Genomic DNA, 386 nt, shown 5'->3' with positions numbered 1-386 from the left:
GCGAGGCCGAGCATGGGGTGGGGAGGGGGGGTCGTGACCCCCCTCCACATCCTCCTGCGAGGCCGAGCCGGGCACGAGCCGGAGCAGGCGGCGACGCGGCTTGCCGCGGCACCGCATGCATAGGCGAGTCCGTCATACCCCGTCCCCCCCCTGTATATCTTAGGGGGTGTGGCTCCGGGGGTTTGCGCGCGTCCCCTTTGATCGAAAAACAGAATGTCCGGACTGTGCCTGTCAACCAAGCGCACTGCATGCGTTAGCGCGAGGCCGAGCAGGGGGTGGGGAGGGGGGTCGTGACCTACCGTCCACATCCCCCTACGAGGCCGAGCCTGGAAACAGTCGGAGCAGGCGGCGACGCAGACGCAGTGTGGCTCCAGGGGTTCGCGCGT

The sequence above is a fragment of the Triticum aestivum genome, chromosome 4B, assembly GCF_018294505.1.
Source record: "Triticum aestivum cultivar Chinese Spring chromosome 4B, IWGSC CS RefSeq v2.1, whole genome shotgun sequence".
In the NCBI taxonomy this organism is placed as follows: Eukaryota; Viridiplantae; Streptophyta; class Magnoliopsida; order Poales; family Poaceae; genus Triticum; species Triticum aestivum.
The sequence above is the reverse complement of the archived record's forward strand: the minus strand, read 5'-3'. Positions refer to the sequence as shown.